This window comes from Mustelus asterias, chromosome 20 (assembly GCF_964213995.1).
Source record: "Mustelus asterias chromosome 20, sMusAst1.hap1.1, whole genome shotgun sequence".
NCBI lineage: Eukaryota > Metazoa > Chordata > Chondrichthyes > Carcharhiniformes > Triakidae > Mustelus > Mustelus asterias.
This window is the reverse complement of record NC_135820.1, coordinates 51,018,985-51,039,636: the sequence shown is the minus strand read 5'-3', so window position 1 is coordinate 51,039,636 and position 20,652 is coordinate 51,018,985. Positions and strand designations below refer to the sequence as shown.

Here is a 20,652-nt window from a genome sequence, read left to right as displayed (position 1 = left end):
AGTTTGCGTATACTGCCAGCTATACAAACCATGGGAGCCACATCACATTGCACCAGCTCTCTGACAAACTCCACTTTCTCCCGCAAAACAAGGCAGTGAATAATCACAGGCAGTGCACCTATCAGTGTGGGACAGACATGTTGCATCACTCCACACTGATGCTCACCATGAATAAAGTTGTGGCCAGCTGCAGGGCTGAGAGCAATAGTGATGATCATATACTCGTACCTAATCCTCCTCCTCCTCCTCGCATCTAATTTCCACCACTTCCCATAGTCTCTTCTGATATACAAGTTGCAGATGGAGATAAGATGTTAGACGCCGGTCACGACTCCCGCTACAGGGCCCCCCTACTCGAGCAGCGCAGTGGGCCGGGAGAATCGCCCCCATGATATGGAACTGTTGTTGAATAGTGTTTTGAGGCTGAGTTTGGTACTGTGGTTGGATGAGTCGATCAAGGACAGCCTGCCTAGAAAGCGGTTGTATTGGTTGCCTCCTCCCTTCCTCCTCCCCAGCTTCTTATTGTATATGTGGCGAAGGCTGTGGCTTCAAGATGGCAAGGGTGTGCAGGGTAAAGCAAGCCATGATGAACTGTGGCACGCATGCATGAATGTTCAGATGTTTCCAGATTAAAAGAAGGCACTAGCTGGAGCATTCCCTCTTATACCCATCCTCTTGCTTTCCCCCTTCCCCCACCACAGTCCTACCCTTATGCCTTCCTGCTTTCTGGCCTGGCAATGGTGCAAAGTTTTGAAGTAGAAGAGACAGAAGAGGTGCCAATGAAGAAAACCTTGCACTCGCCCTCACACACTCAGCTGCCAGCTCAGACATATTGTCACTTTGCGTAATTGAGGAAATAGCTTAGGTAAGATCTGCACACAGATAAGAGTGGCCTGCATTCACAGCAGAAGGAAAGGGCAGGCATCAACTCACTAGAGGTTGAGATCACATACAAGCTCTGCTCTAGGTGACTTGGATAAGGACTTCAGTGGGGTTGGATACAGAAAAAGGCTGATGGTTATGAACGGAGGAATGCTTGGTGCATCGACAGACCTGCTGGAAAAATTGTTGTCACTGCTGAGAAGCATCGTTGAGTCTGGCACCAACTGGTTTTGTGTGGAACCTGGAGCCCATCCTTGCTGCTGCATGTCATCCAGCCAGCTAGACTGCCCTCCTCCATGTTGAGATGGTTCAATCTGAAGCCCCAGGCCAGAGCTGCTAGAGGGCACCCCGCAGGGCCACGAACAGTCTACACAACTGAAAGCCAGTGGCCTTTCACCAGCCTTGCTGCAAGCACAGGGCTCAGAGCACTGGGACAGGCAAAGGCACAGGGAAGACAGGCACCAGAGGAATGTAGAATGGTGATGAGTTAACTGTTGTGAGCAACATGGCATGATTTAATTTATAAATTTGGTTTGGAATGTTTATTTTGAGTTGGCTTTTATTTCAGCATTGTGGCTAAGCAGAACCTGCAATGACAGAGTGAAAATATGGTACGGAACTGTTATTGAATAGAGTTTTGAGGCTGAATTTGGTACTGTGGTTGGATGAGTTGATCATGGACAGCCTGCCCAGAAAGGGGTTGCCTCCTTCCTTCCTTCCTTTCTTTTTCCTCCTCCCCAGCTTCTTCTTGTACATGTGGCAAAAGCTGTGGTCCTAAGATGGCAAGGGTGTGCAGGGTAGAGCAGGCCATGATGAATTGTGTCACGCATGTATGAATGTTCAAATCTTTCTAGGTTAAAAGAAGGCACTGGCTGAAGCATTCCAGTCACAAAATGGTGCCTGGAGAGTCAATCATCATTATACGCTGCCTAAAGTCATTATTGTCTGCTCCTCCTGCTCCCAGCACCCACATCCATGGTCTACCCAAAATGGTGTCTGTCACAGCTGGCAGCAGAAGTGTGTAGTATGATGCAGATGCAATTTTGGACTCACATCAGTACCCATGCTGCTGGAAGTACAAGTGCTAGGCAACTGAGTCTTGCTACACCACGGCTTGTTTTCATTGTAAAAAGAAGCACATCTGAACACCGTTTAGTGATTCAGAATGTCATCTTACAGATGTTTACTGCAATGTTTTGAACGGACTGTGTGCAGCTGTTCTTGGATTCAATGGCTCATTAGCTCAAACTGTATTGTGCCTATGGGATTAAGCATGGATTCACTTTGCAGTAGAGTTGTTTCTTTTTGTCTTTGCTGCCTTTATAACGAGAGTAAATGTGGCTTAATTGATTCCTGAAATACCTGGCTTCCAGTCTTGGCTAGAAATATGATTGACTATTTCCCCCTTCCCATTCACATTTTCAAACAATATGTTCAACAGACTGGAATCTTCAGCAAGATGTAATCTGTGTGATTTTCATAAAGATTCAATGCATTTGATCTTTCAGATTTTCTTTATTTTTTAGCAGATTATGTTGATACAATCCTTTCATTTTACCAAATCCCAGTTTTGTTAAAAAATTATTGTTCATAGCAGTAATGATTCTTGCAATACTTGAATTAGTTATTGATTTTAGGCTATAATTTTAATGCACACAATTTTTCGATGGGCCGAATGATCTCCTCTGCACCGATTTGATTTATTATTGTCACATGTATTAGTATACAATGAAAAGTATTGTTTCTTGTGCTCTATCCAAACAAAGCATACTGTTCATAGAGAAGGAAACAAGAGAGTGTAGAATGTAGTGTTACAGTCATAGCTAGGGTATAGTAAAAGATCAACTTAATGCAAGGTAGGTCATTAAAAAGTCTGATGGCAGCAGGGAAGAAACTGTAGGGATTCTATGATAATTTAGACTGATAGTCGTAAATCCATAGAATCATAGACTCCTACAGTGCAGAAGGAGGCCATTTTGCCCACCGAGTCTGCGTCAACCACAATCCCACCCAGGCCCTACCCCCATAACTCCATACATTTACACTAGCTGGTCCCCCTAGGGGCAATTTAGCATGGCCAATCCACCTAAACTGCACATTTTTGGACTGTAGGAGGAAACCGGAGCACCCAGAGGAAACCCATGCAGACACAGGGAGAATGTGCAAACTCCTCACAGACAGTGACCCGAGCCGGGAATTGAACCCGGGCCCTAGTGCTGTGAGGCAGCAGTGCTAACCACTGTGCCACCGTGCTGCCCCAAAATGGTTTGCCAAATGTTATAGAATCCTACAGTATAGAATGACTATTTGGCCCATCGAGTCTACATCAACCACAATCCCACCCAGGGCCTATCCCTACAACTCCATGTGTTTACCCTAGCTAGTCCCCCTAATACTAAGGGGCAATTTATCACGGTCAATCCGCCTAACCCGCACTGGTGGATTGACCATCCACTGGGGGTTTTGGTCGTGATGGCTTTAATGTTTGCTGTATGTAGCATCTGTGAATGTTGGGTGAGGGCAGGGTTTGACATGGTCATCATTTCCCCTGTGGTAAAATAACCCTCCCTTTTGGAGAGGTTTCAGAAGGTAACATGAGTTCACGAAACTTTACTCCAGTAAAATACATAGAAATTCATCGAAGTGACAATGTAAATAACAGAGACCATTGACCCCGAGCTGTCTATGTTGGTGTTTAGCCTCAGCGTGAGCAAATAATGACACTCAGAAAAAAAGACTTGCATGTATTTCTGACCTTCCACAATCTCACTTTCCAAAAGTGCTTTCCAGACAATAAAGTACTTTTTCTCAGTATGGCCACTGTTCTAATGCAGGGAATGTAGCAGTCAACTTGCGCACAACAAATTCACACAAACAGCAATGTGATTAATGACCAGTGCGAGGTAATCTTGTTTTTTTTAAATAATGTTTACCGAGGGATGACTGTTACACTCTGGTTACCTCCCCTGCTCTTCTTTGAAATAGCGCCGTGGAATCTTTTACAACCGCCTTAAAGGCCAGATGGGATCTTGATTTGACACCTTATCTGAAAGATGGCATTCCCAATGGGGTGGCACCCTGTCAGCACCGCACTGGAGTGTCAGCATAGATTTTCTGTGCTTTATCTCTCAACCTTCTGATTCAGAGGTGGGAATGTTGCCAACTAAGTCATGGTTGACACAATTGTCTCCATTCTGGCCCCAAATTCCTTTAACTCCCGTTGCTCTATCCACTTATGCAATCAAATGTAATCTTGAATCTTTATAAAATTTCTGACACGACTTGTCCATGAATTCCAAAGTATCTGGACTCTGTTTGAAGATGTTTCTTCTGCTATTGGTTCCTGAATCTATTGCATTTCATTTTGTATTTAATATCATGTTAATGGACTCTCATTCTGGATCTCTGGAAAAAGTCTACTTCTATGTACCTTGTCCCAGCATATTGTAATTTTAAATAACATTTTTGCATTTCTCTATTACCAGTGTTCAATTACCTGTGTTGTTTCAATGGAATAGATTTTCAGATCTTTATTTCCTCACACCTGACAGCGTTCAAGTAAATCTACATCATATGTTTTCTAAATCCTGTTATAACCAGTTTAGAGAGGGTTGAATGGCCCTCCACTTTGCTCTCTCCTGTTTGTCTGCAAACATGTTTTTTTTATGTGAAAAGAAAATGCTTGCCTATTCAGTGAATATGCATAAGGTTTATATATGTGATCATGGAAGAATCAATAGTACAGGTTTCCTTGAGTTTACCAAAGAAAGAGTTAGCTTAACTATACTTAAACCGATCTAAGTAAAATAGTTTTAAAAAGTAAATGAGTATACACTGTGCAGTATGGTGACTCAGCTGGCTTCATTGAAGCGTTGAAGGGATGCAGGAGGTTACAGATCTGGGGAATGGTGAGGCAGTGGAGAGATTTGAACACTAAATTTAAACATACAGGCGTTTGGAAAGCGGAGCCCGGTGTCAGTCAGAGAGCTTCGGAGTGGTCAGTGAATGGGAGTTGGTGTGATTTAGAATACGGACAGCAGTTTTTTGATGCTTTAAGTTTATGAAGAATGGGAGGTTGGAAGCCATTTTGGAGAGCATGTGGATGGTTGAGTTTGGACATGGTGAGAGTTTCAATGACTTTGCCCAAACTGAGCTTTGTCTATTAATGAAAAAAAGAAAATAATGTTAAAAATGCAGGGCAAGACAGGCTGTAACTGTAAAGTTTTTTTCAGTCCGGCAAGGCTATCAAAGGTAATTGAGCCAAGATGGGTTGATAGAGTTAAGATACATGTCAGCCATAAGCTAACTGAATTGCAGAATGGTAAGAGGGGTTGATTGATTCATTGACTGCTGTCCCTTGCTTTCTATGAATCATGGACACAATTATATTTCTTCAATTCTTTTCTGTTTCTCCTCCAAGGTAGCTTCTGTATATTTGGATTTATTGCCATACCAGAACCTCTTAAATATTTATGAGATTACATGTATTCTTGGTGATTCTGGGAATTTTAAAATATTTGAAGAAAGATTGTTGTAGATAACAAATGACTAAGTTCCAAAGAGGACAGTTTTCTGGCATCAGTTCCAGAAGAAGCAACCAACTACAGCCTCAGGAAAAGTTAACTCAAACGTTACCTCTGTGCAAAAGGTTAGCGTGTCAGTATGATTGAAACCCTTATATACAAGCTAATAAACACGGATACCAGGGATATTAAATTTACAATTATTTTATATCTGAGTGACTTTATTAAAGACTAGCAGAAAAGAAACTGAAGTGTCGCCTTTGAAATCTGATTTTCAAATTGAGTAAACACCTTTGGCAGTTAGCAGCCTGAGATAATCCTTTCAGTTATCCTATTGAGTGTTGTCTCTGAACAAGTCAATATCTTTGGCAGTAAGTGGTGTGAGATAATCCTTTCAGTTACCCTGTTGTTACATGCACACCAAAATTTCACCTGGGGAAATATAGGTGTAAACTGAATATTTTCAATAAAGGAGGTACAAGTAACTGTGAAATGCTTTGAAACATTTGGGAGGTCAGGAAAAGTGCTATATGAAAGCTACCTACTTCATTACAAGGATGAGTTTGAACACAGCAGACATGAAGTGAGATTATCAATGTCACGATAGCAAGTTATAAGAATTAGGTATGACCTGAAAATGACAAGAAATGCAGCGAGGGGATTATAACCGATGTATTATTGTGAATACTTTATTTCCAATCATTTTCACTTCAATTCTATGGAAATCTGATTTATATTTAAGCCTCTTATTGCTCAAAGTGTCTGGTATTTCCAAGGCCTCATGAAAGCACAGTTGTCCATATGTGAACTTCTGCAACTGTAGTTCCATTTTACGGATGAGTTTCATGATTACAGTTCCATACACTCCTCGTTCTTCCGTGACTGAGTATTTTCTGAGAAGATTGGTTTTAAAAAAAAACTGCTGCAAATGAAAAAGTTGGGTTGACCTTGTTCTGTGGACATTAAATCTATTTATTTCCCTTCATACTCCAAAAAAAATGTAATTTGAACTTGTGCTTGTCCCTAGATGCTGGCTGACTATTGCGTTCTGTCCTCAAATTGGTCAGCATTGTTGCCCTTCCATTTAAGAGAAGGTTGGAACTTTGATTGGGCTCATATTTCAGTTTGAAATTAAACTGTGTCCAAGTAGGTAATTAATCACCTATTCAAACCAGTTCTTTGTACAAACCCTGGGGTAGGACAAATGCTGAATATGCTTTACAGTAGTCTCCTTTCACACAGACATGCATTTCTAAAGACATTCGAATTGATTACATGAGAAACATTTATTGAAATATGGAACACTCTGGTGTCTAGTTTCAAGTTTATTTATTAGTGTCACAAGTCACATTAACACTGTGATGAAGTTAGTGAAAATCCCCGAGTCGCCACACACCGGTGCCTATTTTGGGTACACTGAGGGAGAATTTAACATGGCCAATGCACCTAATCAGCACGTCTTTCAGACCGAGAGGGGAAACCGGAGCACCCAGAGGAAACCCACGCAGACACGGGGAGAACGGGCAAACTCTGCAGACAGTGACCCAAGCCGAGAATCGAACCCAGGTCCCTGACGCTGTGAGGCAGCAGTACTAACCACTGTGCCACCATGTCTAATGAAATTAACCTTTCGAAAATTGATTCTGTTTCCTTTACACTATTCAATCTTCACAGGTCATGGAAATCCACTCCTTTCACAAAGTTTTGATTCTTGGGCTTTACAGGAGGTTAAAAAGAAAACAGGAATGGAGTAGGAATCCTAGTAAACATCAGGAACAAGAGATCAGTTCAAAGTCACCGGCCAATCTTAGTGATCATGATTAAGATCAAAGGAAAGCCTTTTGATCCGATTGTTTGATTGTCATGCAAGTTTACTGCCCTTGACCCAGTGAGCAGGAAATAGAACCATTTTATGGTGACATTCTCAAGTGTTATGATCAAGTTAGATTGACTGATGTGGTAATTGTAATGGGTGACTTAAACGCTAAAATTGATGAAGGAGCACCAGGAATGCATGAAAGTCAATAGGTCTTAAATTGAGAAATGAAAGATGAAACAGACTGATACAATTTTGTCCAGAAAATGATCTGATGTTGGCATGCACCACCTTTAAGCAACTAAAAAGATGACAGTACATTTGCAGAAGTCCAAACAATGTGTATAAAAATCGTGGAGTGAGAATAGAGTCAACGTCAGAGCTCTGACGAAGGGCCATCCAGACTCGAAACATTAGCTCTATTCTCTCTCCACAGATGCCATCAGACCTGCTGAGATTTACCAACATTTCTGTTTTGTTTCAGATTCCAGCATCTGCAGTATTTTGTCTTCATTATAGTTTAGAATTCGAATGGATTTATATGATGGTGAAATGAAAAACATTCATATGTATCCCCATGTATATATAATTTCAGATTGTCTCCTTATGACAAAAATTCAGATGAAACTGAAAATACCAAAAAATAAAAAGATTTAGATCTTGACATGTTGAAGGGCGAGAACATTCGAGAGACATTCACTGTTAAAAGTATAGGGCGACTATGAATGCTTCAGTATTGAGGAATCAGAATAAACATAGGCCTCAGAACAAGAGTAGAAATTAAGTGGAAAACATGGAAGAGAGTTTACAACATGCTGCAAATTAAATATCACCAGAACAGAAAAGAAAAAGACAGTGGATGACATGATATACTAGAAATGATGATAGAGGAAAGAAAGGAAACGCACCGGAATATGATGAAATTGAAAAGAAAATAAAGAGTGCGTGTCGGGAGGCTAAAGAGAAATGGTAAAATGAGATGTGTGATGAAGTATTGGAGCCGGAAAGAAATCATAAAATGAGAGTGATGCATCAGTAGATGAGTTCTTTGACAGATAGGAAAAAAGAGGTAACAACAGATAGCGGATGCATAAAAGACAGAGGTGATAAAATATTATTTGAAAGGATGAAGTCGCAAAAAGATGGACAGTATATACAAGCAGATTGGACAATGATCTAAATCGAGGAAATCATCAAGAGTTAGTGGTAACTGATAGACTAAATATTAAAATATCGGAGATAAAGACCCAGAAATTGTTGTGTGCAGGAAAAGTTCCAGGCCTAGATGAAGTTATAACAAAACATCTAAATGTCCTTGGAGAAACAAAGTAAAAAGTGATAACAGAAATTTGTCATCAAATATATACCAAAGGATGCATGTTTAGTGACTTCAGACATTCATTATCCGTTAATTTACTTAAGAAACCTAAAGCAAAGGGGTGCAATCATTTTACAAGTATAAGCTTAACGAGTCATCTCATAAAATGATCGTGAAAATCATATTAGAAAGAAATAATGACATATTCAAAGTTGAAATTGGTGAAATGCAGTCTGGATTTAGACCTGGGGCAGGAAGAAGAGAGGGAATATTTAACTTTAAAAATGTTTTGCTAAATATCTACAAGTAAACAAGAACATTTACATATGCTTCATAGACTATGAAGAAGTGTTTGAACATGTTTATCAGCAATAGTTAATGTATTGCTGAAATGCGGCATTGACAGTAAAGATGTAATATATGTCCAGAGCCTATTTTGAGACCAGCTAGCAAGTATCAGGCTAGAAGATGGACAATCTGATATCTTTCAAGTGAAGAGACTAGGCAAAATTATTCAATCTGTACACAGAACAAATATTCAGAGAATTAGGTGTACATCTCATGATAAAATTGGAAGCAAGAACATAAACTTGCAGTGTGCTGACAATGCAGCGCTACTTCGAATCAGAAGAGCCCCATAAAATATCGTAGATTAAATAAAATTTCAAGATTTAGAATATGGATTGCATATGAACACCATGTGGTGAACCATCGTTGGTTCCCAGTGGATAGTACTGAGCCAGGGTCTGGCCAGTACTACAAGGATGTACATATGTTACTGTTGGGTTGTGCTACTTGTTGCTGTTGGGGTTAGGGTGGGGTTGTTACACCTTTGTACTGTAGTGTTGTGGTACATCCCAGTCGGGCTCCGCCTCCTGGGAGAGGTATAAAAGTCCCTGCTCTGGCTGGGACCCCTTCAGTCTGGGATTGTGTATATAATTATTGGCTGCTTCATTACAGTAAATAAAAGCCTTTATTTCCCGAGCATCTAGCCTCGTGTTTGATAACGCGCATCACACCATATGGACAAAAATAATGCATTAGAAGGAACTAGACTAAAGATAGAAGTCGATGGTGCCATATTGGAATTAGCAGATATGTTTGTCTACTTAAGACAAATGATAACAGAAGATGGCAATTGTTGTGCATAAATTAGAAGAAGGATAGCGAGAGCCAAAAATAATTGTGAAAATGGCAAATGTGTTAATGACAAGAAAACTCAAGCTTGTAACAAGGAAAATACTTGCACAATGTTACATTCTATCCACTTGCCCAGGCGCCTCAGAAACCTGGATAGCAAGTGGAAGAAAATAGAGGCTTTTGAAATGTGCGTACTAAGGCATACGTTTAAAATTCCATATACAGACAATAAGATAAATGGGGAAATACTTGAAATTGCAAGAGCAAAAAGAACTCTAAAAGTGACATCCAGAAAATAAAATGTCAATATTTGGCATTTTATTAGAGCTAAAAAGCGACAGAGATCTCTTCTAGAGGGTAAAATGGAGGGCAGCAGAACGAGGAATTGACCTGTGTAGTTGGATATTGGACATCAGAGTGGTTGCAGACAAGCTGCTCTGGATGTGTGAAGATGGCATAAAATAGAAATGTTGCAGGTAAACAAAAAATGGCTAGATATGCTTTATGGACCAAGTGCTGGAAAATGAAATTAGGCAAGGTAACCTTTTTCACCAATACAGAAACAATGGCTCCCATTCTGTACTGTAAGTTTTCTATGGATGGAGCAGTGTATGACATTTGTGGAGCAGTTGATGATGCATTCACTGAATTTACTGATCCTTTAAGGTAATTGAATTTCTTTTGGGGCTGCATTCAAGTCCTCAGGTTGTAGCAGCTGACATTGGCTGCATTAGTAACCTGCTCCCACTGTCCTCTCTGTTTGCATCGCCTCCTGACTTTTGGAGTGATGAGAACCCCTCTTCTCCTGGGTACATCTCTTGCACTGAGGCCTCTGGTGTTGCATCAGAGGACATTGGCGGTCACTCTCTGACGCGATGCACCCTTTATGTATGTTCTTCCAGATCTTCAACTCTCCTGTAGCCATTCTTATTCGCAGCTGGAAACTGAGCAAGTTAAACTGAAATCTCCTTCCCTCAGTTGGTAAATTGTTCTCGAAGGTGATAAAAATGTAAACATCTTTTGTTTATTTTTCCTTTCTTTTTTTCTCCCATTTTATTCCCTTTCGTAATCCAATCTTTCTTTCCCTCTCTTTATTTATCTTTCTGTAAAACCTAACAAAATTGTCCAATATTTAATTTAAACTGTTCAGGAATAAAATTGAGGAGACATAAAATAAACCTTTCAGTTTACTGACAGCTGTGGTGAAGTTCGAGCATTCCCATCACCCTGTCGGAATTCTTCAGTTTCAAGTCCTATTCCAGGGATCAAGGGCAAAACCTAGGCTGATGCTGTCATTCAGGAATGAGGGACTGCGTCTCATCATTAGAACGGTACTTGTGTTGTAATGTTCCATGCAGAGTTAAAATCAGCAGTTATAGTGCAAATACAATAAATTCTTGAAACTCGGATGGGGGGAAAAGGTGAGCCATTATTTTTCATGAAACCAAGCTACACAAATTTCAGTTCACATTTATCTTCCTTGCCACCAGTTGCTGAATGATTTGCACATTAATAACAGCACCCGCAATAAAGTTTTTGGGTGGGATTCTCCCAAAACAATTCTAAGTGTCGAATTTGCATAGAAAATGGAGTAAATCCTGCTGGTTTTTTTCAGTGGGCTTTTCAAAATGAATCTCCCACACTCTATGCACTGCAGTGTGCACTGATGTGAATCATAGAACCCTACAGTGTAGAAGGAGACCATTTGGCCCATCTCATTAAAAATCAATGGGCTGGGCCTATTCCCGCTGGAGAGGCTGGCAGCATAGTGCTGAGCGGGCCAGTGCGCAGACGCCGATCTATCGGATTGGAGCATGCACATTAGCCGTGCAGTGTTGGCCGCCCCCGGCCCCAATCGCTAGCCAACCCTGCATCCAGCCCCCCCCACGACCCAACCGCTGGCCTCCCAGATGCGTCCGGGCCAGCTTCAACCCTCCTCCCTGGCCCGCCTCGATTTCCCATCCCCTTGGTAGTCCTGACCCCCGACCCTGATGGCCAGCCCCAATCTCTTTCCTCCCTTCCTTTGTCACCGCCGAGTGCAGAGTGGCAGCGTGACTCCCCCGACCTCCTCCCCTCCCTGCGCATTGCCACTTTGCCCCTTGGGCAAGGCCAATGGGCCAGGCCGGTGCTGGCAATGCTCAGGGGACAACCCCCCCCTCTCTTACCTCAGACCTCCATGGCCTCCGTTCACTCCAGCGCAGCCGGGCTACCAGCCCTCCATCAGCAGGGAGCCATTGTAAACTCCTGTGGGGGAGAAACTCTAGTGGGCCCAGAGACTTCAGTCCCAGGCCCGCTAATGATATTGAAATCAGTATCTCCATAATTTATTCAGCTCCGTGCCGTGGCGCACAGCAAGAAGCCTCCTACACGGCCTCCGCTTATTTTGACTGCAAAATATGTTCTGCTTCCCATACTACATAAGCCATGTATGTCAATGCAGATGAAGACCGACCGGAATCCTTACCTCCATCCCCTCTTTCCCCCATCCCCCCCCCCGAGTCTCCATTATGCCAGTGGGAACACGTGCTGCCACATGCTGGCATGCTGAAGAGGGGAATACCTGTACAATGCTTGGGGCTGTCTCCAGAGGTCAGGATGGAGGCCACCAGTGACTCTAGACCCCAGAGCACCACAGCAGCAGTGGATGGGGGGAGTATCTACAGATGGATGCTTTAGCTTCAGTGTCATTGAGTAGGTCCATCTTGCAACCTCACTCCTTCTCCTGAAGATCCATCTTCTTTGTTCAGAGGCTTCTTCATCATTTTTCAATGGTGAATCAGTGATGTAGGGCACCTTTTAAATGCAGCACCCAGATATGACGGTGGGACATGTGCAATCAAGCCTGCCCTGCCACAGAATATGGTGCAAAAACCCCCTGATGAACAATTAATGAGGTCAGGGCCGGATGATATGCGTGGTCTCCCATCGACCACTCCTGCAGGAAATATGACCCAACCCATTTCTCCCCCCCCCCCCCGCGGGATTTATTCCCAGATATGAGAATTCTGCCCACCATCTCATAAAAACAGCCATTCTGGGATCAAATACATACATCTCCTCCTAGTCTGTGTACCACAGCTACATTTTTGTCTTCACTGTCAGAGCTACCAAGGAGGATGCATTTCTTTTTGCACTGTTTAAAGGGCAGCATTGATGTCAAGGGTTTTCCCCAAGGTATAAAAAATCAACTTGAATGCTTTTATGTTGCCTGTTACAAAGTTTATTGACATTTAGTTTTGGCTTACAAGAAAGCGGCTACATTTTTCAAAGTAGATACTCCTACCCAATGGGGAGCAAAGGGTCAAGTGCTCAATTCTGTAATGAGGTGTGGTGAAAAGTTACTTTAGTTCGTATTTTAATTCAACAATTGGATCATAGAATTAAAATTTGTACAGTGTCAAGTTTCCTAATATTTTCAAAGGATAAATGATGTAATTTCCTGTTGCTGATGGCCAAAAAAGTAATACCATTAGCAACAGCTTAATTTTTTGCTTTGGTTTTGATTTCTCCAAGATCCTAATGCCAATAATAGGGAACTACCACAGGAATTGTTTCTTATGAATTACAGTAATCATTAATGTGTACAAGTAAACAATTTGCTCACTCCTGCAACTATGTGGCCAATGATTATTAATCCAGAAACACAGCAAATGTTCTGGGGGACCTGGGTTTGAATCCCACATGGCAGATGGTGGAATTTGAATTCAATAACAAATATCTGGAATTAAGATGACCACGAAACCATTGTCAATTGTCAGAAAAACCATTCTAGTTCAGTAGTGTCCTTTTGGGGAAGGAAATCTGTATTCCTTACCTGGTCTGGCCTACATGTGATTCCAGAGCCACAGCAATGTGGTTGACTCTCAACTGCCCTCTGAACAAGAGCAACTAGAGATGGGCAATAAATGCTGGCCAACCAGCGATGCCCATGTCCCACGAATGAATGAAAAAAATATCTGCTTCCTTGTCAATCCTGGTATATGGCAGCTAAAAGATGGCCATTTGAGGTAACATAATTTGGTGGGGTGAGATTTCATTAAACTATGAGTTGTTGATCTTGATTGAGTAATTTGAAGGATGCAGAAGGAGTGATCATATCAACATTTATGAGGCATTTCCTAGAGAGAAGAATTAGAGAATCCAATTACTGTACAATCATCATCTAGCATTAAGTATTTTATATTGGTTGTTCACTCTCTGTCGCACATGCTTAAAAAAGAAAAGAATAAGCTGGGAAAATATAGAAAGCTGCCACTTCCCTTGGATCTGATATTGTCTGCATCAGGTTTTGGGCCAATTAAGAATAGGCCAACCTCCATACTCCTGAGACACGTGGCTACACTGGTGTTAGATTAGTGGAGAAGGACGTTAGGCCACCAACCAAATGTACCATTGACCTTGTGAAATTCCTGGGATCAGCTTAATTACAATATTTGGGTTGGTTGCCAGTAAATTTCCTGCTTTTAATTGCAACTTGCCCCTGGAGGGTGAAGAAATGGCATGCTGCTATAAAATTTCCACACCTGCTACATTTTAAGGTGCCATCAATCTTCAAGAGACCTTGAATTTGAAACAAGTACAAGCTTGTTCAAAAGGGTAGCGAGGGCAGTCACAGGCTGGCATGCCACCAGATTATCTCCTGCCGTTCTGCAGAAGATGAGGCATGGGAGAAATGTACTGTTTGAGAGTTTGGAAAGGAGAGCAAGCTCTGTGACTGCCTGAACACTATAGGGTGTCCTTGTTCAGAAACCCAGTTTGTGAAGGTTGATATTGGAGTTAAACTTTACTCTGGCTCCTCTTTATTTACAGAGTGAAATGTAACAAGCCATAACCTCTAACTTCAACCACATCACAGTTTCAGTGCATGTCCTTTTACATATGCACAAGTGAAATGCCAATTAATGTCCTCCACCTGTATTTAATTAAACACAATTGATACACAGTTAAAATAGAGGATGCTTATTGGTTCACTCCAACTTATGCAGTGCTGGGACTCAATGTAAGAAGTTCAATGATTTGACCAGGTCAGGCAAGATAAGAAAAGCTGCATGTACCTTGGGAAGCAAAGATGCAATTTAATTTTAATCTTTAATTTGGGGAAATGCCATTTTTATCTCCAGACAATTTCAATTTCATGGATTCTTTATCCTAATAAGAAATAAACCATGGCTTTAAAATAAATATTTATATACCAAAGATCAACCTCAAGTTAAACTGTATCTACAATTAATCTGGAAGGGCTTGAACAAAAAACTGAAAAACATATGAAATCAAAGTGCATACTCCATTAGACAAAATAGCCTAACTACTTGAAAAATTTACATCAACTTGGGGTTGGCTCAGGCTTTAAGGTGTGTTGATGCCTTCGAGATGTCTCGATGCCCATGGGCAGTTCTGTATATGTTACTTTCTCAGGCCCAGGTTGGCAGTGCAGGAAATGGTCTGGAGGAAGTTGTGAGATCCAGCAGGCTTCCACCACATTGTAGTTTATCATTGAAAAGCAAAATACTGCAGATGCTTGAAATCTGAAATCAAAAACAGGAAAAACTAGAAATACTCAGCGGGTCTGGCAACATCTGTGGAGAGAAAAACAAAGTTAACTTCTCAGGCCAATAACCTTTTATTGGAATTGTGAAAAGCTAGAGATATAACAAGTACTAATTGAGTAGAGATATAACATTTATTCTTTTACCTCCTCTCTTATTGACCAGGGCCCTTCCAAGTGAAACAGCGACAACTTGTACTCTTTTCGATTTAGCATATTGTATCTGCTACTCACGATGTTGTCTCTTCTACAACGGGGAGAACAAATACAGATTGGGTGACTGCTGTGTGGCACACCTTGGTTCAGTCTGCAGACGTGGCTCCAAGCTTTGCTTATAATTTTCTGCTCCACTCCCATCCTGACTACTCTATCCTTAACCTCCTGCATTGTCCCAAGGAAGCTCAGCATTAGCTCAAGTAATAGTATCTCACCTTTCAATTAGGCTTCAAATCTTTTGGATTCAACAATGAATTCAACAATTTCATATCAAAAGCCTCCAAGCATTTTCTCTTTTAGTATTTTATTTTGTTTTTTAGATGGTGGTGTTGGGGATGACTCTGCTATTCCCATCTACGCCTCCTCCAAGCACATCTTTCACTTCCTTACTAGTCCCATTACAGATTCCTTTTGCCTAACAGCATCATTCTTTCTGTATTTTATTCTGTCCTGCTTTCTACCAGAGACCTTGCCTTTTATTATTTTCCTCTCTTTCTCCTCCTCCCCCCCCCCCCCCCCACCCCCCAGCCCCCTTTTCCCTATCTCTGTATTTGCTTAAAACCCATTACATCTTTCAAAATTCCCTGGTTTTGGACAAAAGGTCATCAACATGGAACATTTCTCTCTACAGAGGTGCAGCCAGACCTACTGATTATTTCCAGCACGTTCTGTTTGCCATTTTTATTATCCCTTTCATGGGAGTCATACCTTTGGGGCAGTTGCTATGCAGTGTATAGCTCAAGAGTTGCTTGGCGCTCTCTTCATCTATTGTCTTTATGGCTCAGATATGCAGATAGTTTCTCAACCATGAGGTGAGAATCAGTTATCTTTTTATTCTAGTCTGTCTGGAGCCAATTTCATCACTTTTGATAGAATATGTTGGTCTCTATATTCTGATGTGGAAGGAGAACTGGGTAATTTGAGATTATCAATTGGGCTTGCAGTGTGGCTCACTTGTGCATGTTAGAAACTACAATTATTCACACACCAGGCTCTGTCCTTTATAAACAGAAAGAGCATGTCCATGCATTGCGCCTTTTTCCACCAAACAAAAGCTTGGTACACAGCCATTCCCGGGTTCCTTCCCAATGGCAATACTTTGACCAGTCAGAGTCAACCTGCCTGTTTGAATTTAAACAAAAGCTTGGTGGTTAACTGTTCCCTGGTGCATTCTCCATGGCAATCAGAGTCCACTTGCCAACCAATCCATATTCTGTTATCCTGCAGTATGAATTGTTGTTCCCTTTAGAATTGGTATTCTGCTAAATCTATTCTGATGAGCGCAAAAGGAAAAGCTTCAATAACATGTTGGAGAATTCACAGAACTTCTACCTGATCTGAAACTTCAAAGTCACTTGTGCGTTTTACAATGCTTAGCAACACTAGATGCTTCTTTTATACAACCAGTAATTACGACTCATATAAATGAAATAGTAACACTGGAAGATGTGACATATGACTTCACCTCATCATTACTATTTCATTTCAACTTGTTAACTTAGACCTACATCGCTTCTGACAGAAAATCTATCAGGCTATAAAATGGGAGGAAATCTAATGCTAATGATGTCTGTCCAATTCCCAACCCCACCTGCCCCATTGATGCTATTAAAACATGAATGAACAGCAGAAAATCAGGTCTACGTGGTTAATACTAATCATGATGAGATTTTTTAAAAAATACTGTGGATGCTGGAATCTGAAACAAGAACAGGAGACATTAAAAACTCAGCAGGTCTGCCAGCATCTGTCCAGAGAGAAACAGAGTTAACAGCCAGAATTTTACCATCCCGCCCAACACGGCAATCGGAGCGGGCGAGGGGCAGACCATGGAAAGGTCCGTTGACCTCGGGTGGGATTTTACGGTTTCATACCAGCGAAGCCGACATTTTGAATTAGCAGACTCTTCAGAACTGAAAAGAGGGAGAATGAGTTAGAGCTAAAGAAACTGCAACATAAAGTAGCAACTTTAAGAACGAACAACAGCCTGGTGTGAGGGGAGTCTTTTGCATTGATGTAAAAATATTCCATGTATGGAATATTTTTTAAAAAGGGGGTTAAAGATGGAGGACAACAGGTCAAGATCTAAAGTTGCCCAATTCAATGTTGAGTCCCAAGTGTTGCAACATACCCAATCTGAATTTCACAGTAACTTCACTGCAGTGTTAATGTAAGCCTTACTTGTGACTAATGTATAAACTTCACTTTAAAAAGATGCTGCTCCTCCAGTTTGTGCCAGGCTTCACTGGAGCATTGCAGCAGGCTGAGGATGGGCATGCGGACATGAGAGCAAGGTGCTGAGTTAAAATAGCCAGCAACAGGAAGGCTGGGGTCAGGCTTGCAGACTGAGTAAAGGTATTCCACTAAGTGGTCATCCAGTCTGCGTTTAGTCTCCCCAATGTAGCGGAGACCGCATTGAGAGCAGCGAATACAATAAGCCAAATTGAAGGAAATGCAAGTGAAATGTTGCTTAACCTGAAGGAGCATTTGGGGCCTTGAACAGGGAAGAGGGTGGAGGTAAAGGGGCAGGTGTTGCACCTTACGATTGCGAGGGAAGGTGCCAACGAAAGGGGGTGGGGAGTTGGGTGTGATGGAGGAGTGGAAAAGGGTAAACCTCAATGCAAAACACCCCCCTCCCTTTCTCACACCATCTATTGTTTGTTTTTAAAGCTGCTAATTTTTTGTTGCAGTTTCATGTTATGATCAGTCTTGGTTGTACCTTTTCCATTTCTATATACTGAGTAATGATTGGATACAATGCCCTTACCAATATGTATGTTGGTTTCTCTACAGTATTCTGCATTGTTACTGAGAGCTTGACCATAAATGGATTGATTTGAGCTACTCCGGAATGCTCAGCACTCTTATAAATTCTGTTCTGTGTAATTAAAGGTAAACTACATGTGTGGATGTTCAAAAGCCCAGGAGTGTGCTTTGTTCCGCGACTAGCAGAGATTTTCTGATACCGACCATATCCACTGAATCAAGGGAAAAGTCTCCAGGTAATATAATTTATTTGATCAGAGCATAGCCTATCTTCTGGAATTCTCTTTCAATACCTGCCCTTGGCCTAATCTAGAAATATGAATAACATGTTTGCAGATGTGAATGGAAACCATGTTCAGGAAAGTGGGCAAACCTTTATATATTTGATAGGTGAATCTCGGTTGCCTAAGTTTGTTTTATCTATGAGATTTTAACGCCCCGGTGAATAATTACATTATTCAGAAAGGATTTATTTTTATATCTTTTATTGTTGTTCTCTCAGTTTAAGTTTCCTCTTGATAAATAGTCATCAGTACCTTGGGTCAGTCATCTTTTACCTGTAACCTCTCACTGAAGCTCATCACATTTTCTACTTAGCATATTTATTAAGATGTTTTCCAATGACAAAATGTAATTTGACTAGAATTTGTATCTAGCTATATCTTGTAAAATTTTCTTGTAATATTATCTGGTAAATATTATTTTCACTGTTCTGACCCCGCATTAGGTACAATTCTGACATTGTAATGAATTAAGTAAAAGCATTTTTCTAAATTATACTATAAATGGCACAATTTGGCAAAAATGTATGTAAGCAGCAGGATCTTGGTGTCCAACTGCACACATTCTTAAAGGTATTGGGACACTTTTATAGGGTGCTATTAAAAAAAAATCACATGGGTTAATTGGGTTTATAAACAGAGAAAGTCAAAGAGGCCGGGTCGGATTTTCCCAAAGTTGGGCTGACCTGACAGGCCTTTATAAAAGTCGGTAAGGTCCTGGATGCGGAAGCCCTGTTTCATTTCCAAAAGATCCCATTTTTTTGTCAGGAGGGGGAGGGGACAAGCCATAGGTGTGAAACACAAACTCAGCAGGGCCATTTGAAATTAGTGGGGAGTTCAAACAGACCCTATTTTTGCTATTCCATGGAAATAAACTCTGTGTGGGATGATGGAAGAGGTGTAAATGCATGCATACTTTCCAGGTGTAGAAAGACTGAGAATCTCAAACAAATTGTGACAACTTAAGAGCTTTTGGCTAGGGATGATTGTAGTGAACCTTCTTTGAAACTTTTCCAGGGCCTCTATAACATCCATTACATCAAGAAACTAAACTGAACGTACATGTAGACGAGGCCTAACTAAAGTTTTGTACAATTATACTATAATTTCTGAGTTTTATACTGAATTGTCCTCTTTAGAATTTCTATCGTTGTACTCTATTTACCTGAAATGCAAGACCTCAGTGTTGGTTGTGTATGTTTATAATTTATGTTCAATGAATTACATTTAAATCCCAAGAGCGGCATGTGCATCTAGTCCTATCCACAGGCATTTATCTATAAGAATGAACACATATCAGGTGTGGGACTATTCTCCCATTGTGTCCAAATCAAGATGCAATCTTTTTTTTCTCCTCTTGGGTTCAAGCACTTTGAACCATCTGTGACCTTGTGGACAGTGCTGTGAATTCTTGAGTGTAAGTTTTCTTTGTTCAGTGTTAATGAATTATCAAAACACTCTAGAGAAAACAACATCAAAACGTATACATAAAGCAACTATTGTGAATTCTGGAAATCCAAAATAAAAACAGAATATTCTGGAAATACTCACCAGGTCAGGCAGCATCTGTGAAGTGAGAAACAAAGCTGCAAAGTTAGATTTTCTCTCAGGCTTCGGGATTCCAGCCTCAGGACAAAATGGGGGAATCCCAAGCTCCGCATACCTGCACAATTTTCCCAGAGTTGTCTTCTGATTGCCCATCTCCATGCTTGCTGTCCTTCGGGCTCTCGATGTTGTCCGTCCACTCAGAGGGTCAGCAGCTCTAGTGTCTCAGTCAGAATTCTCAGCAGAGATGGGTGTTGCTAAGGGAAGCTGGAGAACACAAGGGCACCTAAACATGGATGCAGTGAGTTAACCCCCTAGAAGTGGAGGGGAAACCCCTTCTCAGGTATATTGTTTGGGCTGCAGGAGTGGCTTTTCCTGCCTCTGGTCCCCTCTTTGTCACATGGAACCTTCAGCTCCAATACTGCCGTGAGGAGCCAGCCTTCATGGAGATGGCGGTCTCCACATGCAACAACCAGGAGCAAAATTTGATCTAATTGCATTTGTAATCAGATTAATTGGCTGCCTGCCCCCAAAGTGGTGCCTCTCTAGTTTTCCAATCCCATGTTTCCAAGCATAGCTGGAGATGGTATTCTTAGAATCTCATTCTATTCAACCCATCA

General features: G+C 41.3%; 1 protein-coding gene across 2 annotated transcripts in view; it reads left to right on the top strand.

Moving 5' to 3' along the window:
* The window catches only part of LOC144508528 (extracellular sulfatase Sulf-2-like), a 347,976-nt gene that overhangs the window by 80,590 nt on the left and 246,734 nt on the right, over nt 1–20,652 (top strand). For both annotated transcript variants that reach the window (XM_078236521.1, XM_078236520.1), the window contains exon 3: nt 18,333–18,442. The gene's annotated coding sequence lies outside the window, so the exon portion shown is untranslated. The remainder of the gene's footprint in view (nt 1–18,332; nt 18,443–20,652) is intronic.